General features: G+C 36.3%; 1 pseudogene; it reads right to left on the minus strand.

Moving 5' to 3' along the window:
• Positions 1–485: 485 nt before the first annotated feature.
• LOC134376422 (serine/threonine-protein kinase MARK2-like) lies at positions 486–4,582 on the minus strand (annotated as a pseudogene).
• Between the last annotated feature and the right edge of the window lie 6,512 nt (positions 4,583–11,094).

An 11,094-nucleotide genomic window follows, 5' to 3' on the forward strand; every position in this document is an offset into this window, starting at 1 on the left:
GGCTGAAGAGCCATCTTGGATTTCTGGTTGCTATAGTCTGAATGTTTATGTCCTCTGAAATCCACATGTTGAATCTTAATCTCCATGCAATAGTATTAAGAGGTGGTGGCCTTTGGAAGGTGATTAGGTCATGAGGGCTCTGCCCTCTTGAATGGGATCAGCACCCTTATAAAAGAAGCACGAGGAAGCTTATTTGCCTCTTCCACCATGTGAAGATGCAGTGAGAAGGCACCATCTAGGAAATGCAGAATAAGCCCTCACCAGGCACTGAATCTGCTGGCGCCTTTGTCCTGGACTTCCCAGCCTCCAGAACTGTAAGCAATAAATTTCTGTTGTTTGTTTATAAAAGACCAAATCTAAGGTAATATTGGTTACAGTGGCCTGAACTAAGACACTGCTGCAGGCTAGGTGGACTGGGGACAGTGTGGCAGAAGCAGAAGCCACAGAATCCCCAACCCTAACACAATTAGGCTGCCTTTGACATTCTAAATGGAGGCCTGGCTAAGGATAACCCTCTCCCAAAGTGGTAATGTCCTGCTTTGATTTGTTCTGGTGGAGAGGACACTGTTTGAGAAGGGGACAAGGATGGTCTTCTTCCTATCCTGGCCATAGAGGATCTGGCAGGCACATTGACTATGCTGCTGACCTTCTGACCTGACTCCTGGTCCTCCTCAGGACACTGATTTTCTGTGTTGCTATTCTGAGTATTTCTAGAGTAAGAATTAAAGGTGGGAGTGGCAGGCTCACCAAAACTCTGCTGCTTGGTTTTGGCAGACTTTCAATGCTACCCCATATGGGATGCGGAAGGATTGCTATTATTGCTCAGATCAGCTGAAGGCTAGGGCTTCAGAGTGTTTGTGTAGCCCTCTGACTCAGATCTCTTGTAGCCAAGGAAAAGACAGGTAGCCAGCACTTCACTGAAGTTTTGGACTATAAGTGAGTCCTGGACCTCTTCTAGTGTGTAACTCATGGACAGCATCGACTTAGTCTTTCAGGGGCCCTTATAATCAGGGGATGGCTCCACGTAAGATTTTTGTTCATTATCTTCATGACCCACATTCATCCATCAATATTTCTTGATTTGATCTAATAGGCTTTCTTTCTGGGACTGAGAACAAGGAATTTCTTGAGCAAATTTTCATGTGCTGTGGACATGCACAAGGGAATATGGTATTGCCCCCTCAGTATGTCCTCCCACAGCTCCTTGAATTTTGTGCATCAAAAGGCAGGGCTCCACTGACCAATATATATACAGTGAGTCCTGGACTCCAAACATCCTCTTCAGGTCCATCATACTTTTGGCCCTGGAAGAGTTCAGGAGCTATCTAAGGGGGACTGCCACAGGAGGTGTTCAGCTTGTTGCCAAAGGTGAATTTGTTGCTTAAGCCAAAGTCTGTAATCTTGATATTCACATTAGCATCCATGAGCAGGTTGTCTGCCTTGAAGTTTCTATCAACAATAACCTTCTGGTGAGAGTACTCCAAGCAGACACTATGTGTCAGAGTTTGACTTGGGCCTCCTTTCTTTTTATACTGCCGTGAACCACTAGGTAATCAAACCTCTCTTCCACTAGTCTGCTCCATGACAAGGTAGAATGATTCCTTAGTCTTCGTCACTTCCAGTAAGTTGTGTTGGAATGAATAAAGCCTTTATGATTATTACTGTATGGGATAGTCTTTGGATGTTGAAAGAGTCCGGTTCAGTCTTGTCAATGATCTTTAGGGCTAGCTTCTCTCCCAGTCAGGATGTGCCAGGCCAAATTCATCTTGGCCAACTTATTTTTACTGATGGTCTTGAGGAGCCAGTAGTTGCAAACATGGGTCTCCCCCTCATCAGAGAGGGCTGAGAGGCCCAAAAATAACAAATACTTTTAAATTTTAACATTTCTGTCAGTGTGTACTGGTATAGCATTGTGGTTTTAATTTACGTTTCCCTGGCATCTAATAAAGTAGAGCAGCTTTTCGTGTGCTCGTCGTCTATTTTCTTTTCTGTGAAGTTTCTGTTCTTTTGCCCATGTTTACTTGCACTTCCCATATTTTTCTTTGTAGATATTATTTATATTTTGGGGATATAAATTCTATGTTGGATAGGGCCCTACATGCTCTTTTTCTCTTCCCACTCAGCATTGTTAACTCCCTGAGGTCATCTTTTTATATTTTTATCCACTGCTCATTCCTTTCCAACTATTGGACTCCCTGCTCCCTGAACATGCAGGCACACTTTCATGTCAGGGCTCTGCACAAGCTCCTCCCTCTGCTTGAAATGTTCTTCCTCCAGAGGGTCACATAGACTTTTTCCCTATCTCTTTCAAGTCTTTGCTCAAATGCCACCTTCTTTGCAAGGTTGTTTCCTGATCTCCTACTAAATCTTGCTATTCCCTTCGTCCCTTGGAAAAATATATATGTATACCATAAAATTTTACAGAGCAAAGTAAAACTGGTGCTGCATTAGTTTCTGCCAAAGCATAACAAATGATCAGTAACTTAGTAGATTAAAACAAAACGAATTTATTACACCACAGGGTCCTCAGGTCAGGAGTCCAGGTATGGTTTAGCTGAATCTTGTGCTCAGGAACTCAATAAGCTGAAACAAAAGTACCTACCAGAGCTGCTACCTCATCTGAGGCTTGCGATTCTCTTCCAAGCTCACTTGGCAGAATTCAGCTAAGTGTTTGTTCGAGTGAGGTCCTCAGCAGCATCTGAAGGCCACTCACCATATTTTGCCACATGGCCTTTCTGACTATTTGGCAACTTGCCTCTTCACGGCTAATAGTAGAGTAGCAACTACTGCTGCTGCTGCTTCTATTTTTTTTTTTTTTTTCCTTAAGATTTTGCCTGATTAGCTCCAACTTACTTGGGATAATCACTCTTTTGACAAACTCAAAATCAATTCTTTGAGCATTTCAATTACATCTGCAAAATCCCTTAACTGTTGTCATACAACATAACCTAATTCCATTGTATTTGCTGCTCAGCCTCAAGGGAGAATATTATAAAGAATGTCAGTCCTCAGGAGTCAAGTTAGAATTCTACCTACCTCAGATGGGATAACCATATAAATATCAAAGTAGACTTCAGAGCAGGAAAATTACTAGGAATAAATAGGAATATCACATAGTGATAAAGGATCAATTCACCAAGAAGACATAATCCTAAATGTACGTGCACCTAAGGACAAAATACATGAAACAAAAAGTAATAGAATTGTAAAAAAACAACAGAAAACCCCAGAGAAATCCAGTTTTCTTCAGATACTTCAATACTCTTTGCTCAGCACCAGAACCAGACAAACATTCTATCAAAACAAGGTTAAGACATGCTTTATTGGTTTTGAAATGTGCAACAGTTTCATAAATACATTAAATTGTCTACTATAATCAGATGTTTCAATATAACTATTTTATTCTTAGAGCACAAAGGTTACCTTTCATAAACACAACAGAATCCTACCAATTAGGAAACTGAAATATGTATTAGTTTATATATAATATATACTTATTTCATAATTATAAATATTATAATATGTATCATAATATATTTTATATATTTCAATTTTTAATTGGTAGGATTTTTTGTAAGTTTCCCTGAAGAAACACAATATATACATATATATATATATATATTTCCTGGTGGAATATAATATGCCTAAATGTATCTAATATTGTGTGTGTATGTATGTGTATATATGTGTGTAGATATATATATGACTAGAGAGAGCAAGTTGTTCAGATTTCTTATAGTCCTTTTTCCATTTTATTCTTTTAATCCTCTTATAAACCAAAAAATAATTTCATATGGCTCGTAATCTTAACAAAACTCACTTCCTTGTTTATGCATCATATACACTGGCCAATTGGTAACTCATTCATGACTGTTTCTTCTACTCTCTTCTATATCCCTGTTTCTCCTAACTTACTGTTCTTTCCATGAGATGCTAGACTCTAAGAAAGACAATTTAAAATTACCCACAGACAAATTAGCTCTAAATGGATGCACATATTTTCATGTTCAAAATCTACCTCCTTGATTTTTTTTCCAATCTTTAAACTAAATATTCATGACTCCTCTGTAACTTCTTTAAGAAAACTGCCACCACACCATCATTATCCTTATTATTATTAACACTATTTCTAATCTTTATTGAGGGCTTATTAAATATCATACAATGTTCTGATGCTTGACCTGCATTATCTAGCTTAATTTTCACTAAAACAACAAGTGAGAGAGAATACTGAAATTGTACTTAGTCATCAAGCCAGGATAAAAGTTGGTGATATATCAGAGTGAATAACTTTAATTTTCAATTCTTTTAAAAATAATAGCTTTTAAGTCCGAGTAAATATAGACCCATGTTTACAAGTCTCCCTGAAGGAAGCATCCATCTCCCTGACATGTTTTTTATTTTTGGATGTTTGTTCTCTCTACAGACATGTCTTTGTTTCATTTTCAATAGAAGGAAGATGAAATTAGGGTATTTAGTCTTTTCTTCTATTATTTCTTTAGGTTTGGAAAAGCTCCTAGGGTCAAATGATAGACAAAGGAAGGCTTGTAATCCCAGAGAGGCAGCACTGACATGGCGCCATGGAGCCATGGCTACAGAATCAGCAGACAGCTAGACATGGAACAAACAGAGAAAAACCATGTCAGAGCCAAGAAATACTATATGTGGCAGGTGTATCTCAGTTACCAGTTGCTGATGATGCTTTGGTGGAAAAAGAACTGGACTAAAGTCAGTAGGCTGGGATTGATATTCTTGTTTAGTCACTTACAGTTCTATGCTACATGAACGTGAATAAGCCACTTTTCTTCTCTGGGTCTTAACATTTTTATCCTTGGGAAAAGGTCATCAATTGGAAAGGAATCTGATGTGGTAATGGCACAAATTTGGGGGTCAAACAAAACCAATATTGAATATGATCATTGCTACTTACAAGTGTGTGTCCTTCAACAAGTTACATAATCTCTCTGAACCTCAGCCCCTGCCATAGGGAGTTATAGAAATGGAATATATAAGAATGAGTGTTATATTTTATGTTTCATAAAAATGTAAAATATCAGGGAGGAGAGAGGGAGGTTTTGGTAAGGGGCAACAATAATCAACCACAATGTATATCGACAAAATAAAATTTTTTAAAAAATGTAAAATATTCACTTGTTTTGGGAACATGACTGATTGTACATATCTGTGGGGTACAGTATCAACTATCAATACCTGAGTGCAATATGTGATGCTCAAATCAGGATAATTAAGTTACAATATTCAACATTAAACAATGTAATAACTTTCTGTGGCCCTTTACCAATTTCTCACTAACCTCCACTCTCTCTCCTCCTTTCCCACCTCTGTGGGCTACAGTTCCGCTCTCTCCTTTTGAAGGTTAAACAAATGATTATGATTTTTGTATCTTTCTTTCCTTCTTTTTTTATTTATTTGTTATTTTTTTCAGCTCACACTTATGAGTGAGAACATGCAGTGTTTTTCTTTCTGTGCCTGCCTTGGTTCACTAACATAATTTTCTCTCAGTTCATCTATGTTGCTGCAAATGGCAGAATTTCCTTCTTCTTAATGGCAGAGTAGTATTCCATTATGTACACATACCACATTTTCCTTACCCAGTCATCCCCTGAGGGACGTTTAGGTTTGTCCAACTCTTATCTATTGTAAACAGAGCTGCAATAAACATGAAATACAGGTATCACTTTAATATGATGATTTCCATTCCTTTGGGTATATACCCAGCAGTGGGATTGCTGGATTGATTACACATGGCAATTCTATCTGTAGTTGTTTGAGGAAGCTCCATACTGTTTTTCATAATGGCCGCACTAATTTACAGTCTCACCAACAGTGTAGGACAGTTCCTTTTCTCCACACCTTTCCAACATTTGTTATTTTCTGTCTTTTTGATAATAGCCAGTCTAATTGTGGTGAGATGATATCTCAATGTGGTTTTGGTTGAATTTCCTCGATGATTAGTGATGCTGAGTATTTTCTCATGTGTCTGTTGGCCATTTGTGTGTCTTCCTTTGAGAAATGCCTATTTAGCTCATTTGCCCATTTTTAATCTAGTTACTAGTTTTTTTACTAAGTTGTTTGAGTTCTTTGTATATTCTGGATATTAATCTCTTTTCAGATGCACAGTTTGCAAATATTTTCTCCCTTTCTGTATGTTGTCTTTTCACTCTGTTAGTTGCTTCTTTTGTGGGTAGGAGCTTTTTAGTTTGATATAATTCCATTTGTTTATTTTTATCTTTTGTTACCTGTGCGTTTGGGGTCTTATTCATAGTCTTTGCTCAGTTCTGCTTCCTGAAGTGTTTCCCCTATGGTTTCTTTTAGTAGTTTTGTAGCTTAAGGTCTTATACATAAGTCTTTAATACACTTTGAGTTGATTTTTGTATATGGTAGGAGGTACAGGTCTGGTTTCGTTCTTCTACATATGGATGTCCAGTTTTCCCAGCACCATCTATTGAAGAGGCAGTCTTTTCCCCAATGTATGCTCTTGTTGCCTTTGTCAAAGATCAGCTGGCTGTGGGCTTGTGGGTTGATATGGGGGCTCCCTATTCTGTTCTTTTATCCAGGTGTCTGTATTTATGCCAGTACTATAGTGTTTTGGTTACTACAGCTTTGCAGTTTAATTTGAAGTACGGTATTGTTAGGTCTCTGGCTTTATTATTATTATTTTGTTTGTTGTTTAGGATTGCTTTGGCTATTTGGGGTCTTTTGTTGTTCCATATGAATGTCAGGATTTTTTTTTTTCTATTTCTGTGAAGAATGTCATTGGTATTTTGATGGGGATGCATTGACTCTGTAGATCACTTTGGGTAGTGTGGACATTTTCACAATGTTGATTCTTCCAATCCATGAACATGGAATGTCTTTCCATCTTTTTGTATCCTCTTTAATTTCTTTCAGCATTGATTTGTATTTCTCATTGTAGAGATATTTCACTTCCTTGGTTAAATTGATTCCTAGGTATTTTATTTTGGGGGCGTAACTATTGTAAATGAGCTTACTTTCTCATTATCTTCTTCTGGTAGTTTGTTATTGGAGTATAAAAATGATCCTGATTTTTGCATGTTGATTTTGTATCCTGCAACTTTACTGAAATTGTTTTTCAACTCTAAAGCTTTCTTTGTAGAGTCTTTAGTTTTTTCTCTGTATAAGATCATGTCATCTTCAAAAAGAGACAGTTAGACTTTATCTTTTCCAATCTAGATACTGTTTATTTCTTTCTCCTACCTGATTGCTCTGGTTGGTACTTCCAATACTATGTGAAATAGGAGTGGGAAGAGTGGGCATCCTTGTATTTTCCTGTTCTTAAGGTAAAGCTTTCAGCTTTTCCACATTCAGAATGATGTTGGTGGTGGGTTTGCCATATACAGCTTTTATTGCTTTGAAGTACTTTCCTACTGTACCTTATTTGCTAAGAGTCTTTACCATGAAGGGATGCTGAATTTTACCAAATGCTTTTTCTGCATCTATTGAGATAATGACCTTGTTTTTGTCCTTGAATTTGTTGATGTGTGTATCACATTTACTGACTTGTGGATGTCGAACCATCTTTGCATCCCTGGGATGAATCCCACTTAATCATGATGTATAATTTTTTTTATGCGTTGCTGTATTCTGTTCACTAATATTTTGTTGGAGATTTTGGTGTCTATGTTCTTTAGGGATATTGGCATGTAGTTTTTTGTTGTTGTTGTTGTATCTTTGTCTGGTTTTTGTATCAGGGTGATGCTGGCTTTATAGAAGGAGTTTGGGAGAATGGTCTCTGTTTCAATTCTTTTGGAATAATTTGAAGAGAATTGTCATTAACTCCCCCTTCATGGTTTCTTAGAATTCAGCAGTAAATCCATCAGTTCTGGCTGATGATTTTCTTTGTTGGGAGATTGCTGATTACGACTTCAATCTCAATGCTCGTTATTGGTCTGTTTACTTTTTCTATTTCTTCTTGGTGTAGTCTTCATAGTTTGTATGGGTCCAAAAATGTATCCATTTCCTCTAGGTTTTCAAACTTGTTTGTATATAGTTTTCATAATAGTCTCTATTGATTCTTTGCATTTCTGTGGTATTGGTTGTAAAGTCTCTTTTTCATTTATTTTTTAAATTTGGGTATTCTCTCCTTTTTAAAATCAGCCTTGCTTAGAGTTTGTCTATATTGTTTATCTTCTCAAAAAAAACAAAAACAAAAACAATTTTTGTTTTATAGATCTTTTGTATCATGTTTTGGGTCTCTATTTCATTTAATTCCACTCTGATCTAATTAATTCTTTCCATTGGAATTGGATTGATCTTGTTTTTCTAATTCTTTGAAGCATAGCATTAGGATATTTATTTGAAGTCTTTCTATTCATTTGATGTAAGTGTTTACTGCAATAACCTTCCCTCTTAGTACTGCTTTTGCAGTATTCCACAGATTTTTATATAGTGTACCTTTATTTTCATTAGTTTCAATAATTTTTTAAAATTTCCCATTCAATTTTTTCTTGAACCCATAAACCATTCAGGAGTGTGTTGTTTAATTTCCATGTATTTGCATAATTTCCAGAGTTTTGCTTATTATCGATTTCTAATTTTAATCTGTTGTTGTCTGAAAAGATATTTAAATGATTTCAATTTTTAAAAAATTTGTTCAGACTTCATTTGTGACCCAACATGTGGTTTATCCTAGAGAATGATCTATGTGCTGATGAGAAGATTCTGTAGTTGTTGGTTGAAAAGTTCTGTAGATATCTGCCAGGTGTAATTGGTCTAAACTGTAGTTTAGATTCTGTGTTCCTCTGCTGACTTTTTGCTTAGATGATCTGCCCAATGATGAAAGAAAGGTGTTTAGGTCTTCAACTATTATGGTTTTGGGATCTATCTCTTTCTTTAGTTCTAATAATGTTTGCTTTATATATCTGGGTGCTCCAGTGTTGAGTGCATATATGTTTATGATTTTTATGTCTTCTTGCTGGATACATCCCTTTATCACTATACAATGTACTTCTCTGTCTCTTTTTATGTTTTTTGCTTTAAAGACTATTTTATCCTATATAAGAATAGGTACTCTGCTCATTTTTGGTTTCCATTTGTGTGGTGTATCTTTTTCCATGCATTCACTATTAGTTTATGTGTGTCTTTACAGGTGCAGTGAGTCTCCTGAAGACAGCATATAGTTGGGTGCAGCTTTCTAATTCAATCAGCCAGTCTGTATCTTTTGAATGGGGAATTTAATTTGCTTGATTTTATATGCATGTACATTTCTATTAAGATATACTTAAGGCAACATAATTAACTATCATAAAGTGTACAGTTCAGTGGATTTTAGTATATTCACAGGTTGTGCAGCCATCACCATTGTCTAATTCCAGAACATTTTTATTTTCCTTAAAAGAAACCCTGCACCCATTAGCAATCATTCTTTATTCTACTTTATCCTCAGTCCCAGACAACCATTAATCTATTTTTTTTCCACAGTGGATATTTCTATTTTGATTATATCATGTAAATGGAATCATATAATATGTGGACTTTCATGTTTGGCTTCTTTCACTTACCATAACATTTTCGAGGTTCATTTATGTTGTGGCATGTGCCAGTACCACATTACTTTTTGTGGATGAATAATATTCTATTATATGTATATGCTACATTTTGTTAATCATTCATCAGTTAGGCATTTGGATGATTTCCATTTTTTGGCTATTATAAATAATGCTGCTATGGACATTCATGTTTAGTTTTGTATGAATTATGTTTTTAACTATCCTGTGTATGTACATACAAAAGGAGTTGTTGGGTGCTCTTTATTTCTTCATGTGAATTTGAATTACTGCCTAGTGATGATTCATCCCACCTTGAATGACTCTTTTTTGGTAATTTTTGTAGGCAATATTGATTAGTGGCAAATTCTTTCAGTTGTGTTTATTAGATAGTGTCTTAAATTCTCTCTCTTTCTTCTTCTTCTTCTTTTTTTTTTTTTTTTTTTGAGTCAACTCACCACCTTCTGGCATCCATGGCCTCTCATGGGAAGTCAGCTGTTAATCTTATAGAGGGTCCTCTATGCATAATGAGATACTTCTCTCTTGCAGCTTTCAATATTCTCTGTTTTTAACTTTTGATATTGATTATATATGTTTAGGTGTAGATATTATTTAGTTTAACTGATTTGAAATTCATTGAGATTCTTGGATGTATAATGTATTTCATAAAATTTGGGAAGTTTTTGGCCATTATTTTTCCAAGTTTTACTCTGACCCTTTCTCTCTCTCTCCTTTTCTTCAGGGATTTTCATTATGTGTTTGTTGTTGTGATTATGATGCTGCACAGATTTCTGAAGCTCTGTCTACTTTTCTACCTTGTTTTTAATTTTGTTCCACTAATTCAATAATCTTAATTTACCCAAATTCAGATTTATTTATGTTTTCTTCTCTTTCTGCACATTTGCTGTTGTTCTCTAACATTGCAATTATTGTACTTTTCAACTACAGACTTTATATTTGGATCTTTTCCATAATCTCTATCTCTTTGTTGTTTTCAATTAGGTGAGACATTGTTCTCATACTTCTCTTTAGATCTTCACATATTTTTAAGAGAAGCCCACCACAGGCCTAACCAACTTTACTGGTTCTGATGGTCACATTTCTCAAAGTTAACCAAGCTCTTCAAGCCATTACCACCACACACACACACACACACACACACACACTGCTGTGCCACAACCAAAGTGTTTACAGCAGCAGCTCACACTCCCTGCCTGGTACCTCACAGCCAGATGTTACCCTTCCAGGCGTCCTCAGGATGAGACCATTGCCCACAGGATGAGATCCAATCCAACTGCCCACAAAAAACATAGAATAATCTCTACAGGCTGTTACACTAAAATAGGCTCCAAAATTGGCTTATCTCTGGCAAGTCTCATAAGTTTTTCCAGACCCTCCTTGACACTGATAAATCTCATCCACCCACCCATCTGAATGGACAAATTTCAGATCTTTGCAAATGATCAAGGCCCCCTCTTATTTCTCCTGGTATTCTTCATGTTGCAACTCCTTCTCACCATCTTGGTCCAAGAGATCTATTTCTTGAGATTTGACTGAACTGGTGTCT

Source organism: Cynocephalus volans, chromosome 4 (genome assembly GCF_027409185.1).
Source record: "Cynocephalus volans isolate mCynVol1 chromosome 4, mCynVol1.pri, whole genome shotgun sequence".
Taxonomy (NCBI): domain Eukaryota; kingdom Metazoa; phylum Chordata; class Mammalia; order Dermoptera; family Cynocephalidae; genus Cynocephalus; species Cynocephalus volans.